The sequence below is a fragment of the Alligator sinensis genome, unplaced genomic scaffold, assembly GCF_000455745.1.
Source record: "Alligator sinensis unplaced genomic scaffold, ASM45574v1 scaffold309_1, whole genome shotgun sequence".
Taxonomy (NCBI): Eukaryota; Metazoa; Chordata; order Crocodylia; family Alligatoridae; genus Alligator; species Alligator sinensis.
In genome coordinates, this window is record NW_005842080.1 from 252,579 (window position 1) to 252,887 (window position 309).

Genomic DNA, 309 nt, shown 5'->3' on the forward strand with positions numbered 1-309 from the left:
GCCGCTTGCAGTCACGACGCAGGTGGTCCGGTCGTCGGAACAACCACACGAGTTGTTCCAGCTGGCGGGGCCCAAGCCAGTTAATCCGTCCGCGATTCGAAGCCGGCGGGGAAAGGGGTACGTCGGGGTTGCGCTCGGTGACGGGAAGAAAGATCGATAGGTGATCAGTCTATCGATCGGCAGCCGCAAGTCAGATAACTTCAGAGGCACTCTGCAGCGTGCTCAAAGCTCTTCGACTTGGGCGGAAGTCGCACGGAGTTTTAAACGGCCAGCGAGCCAATTACTAGCCGCCACGTGTGAATAATTTAG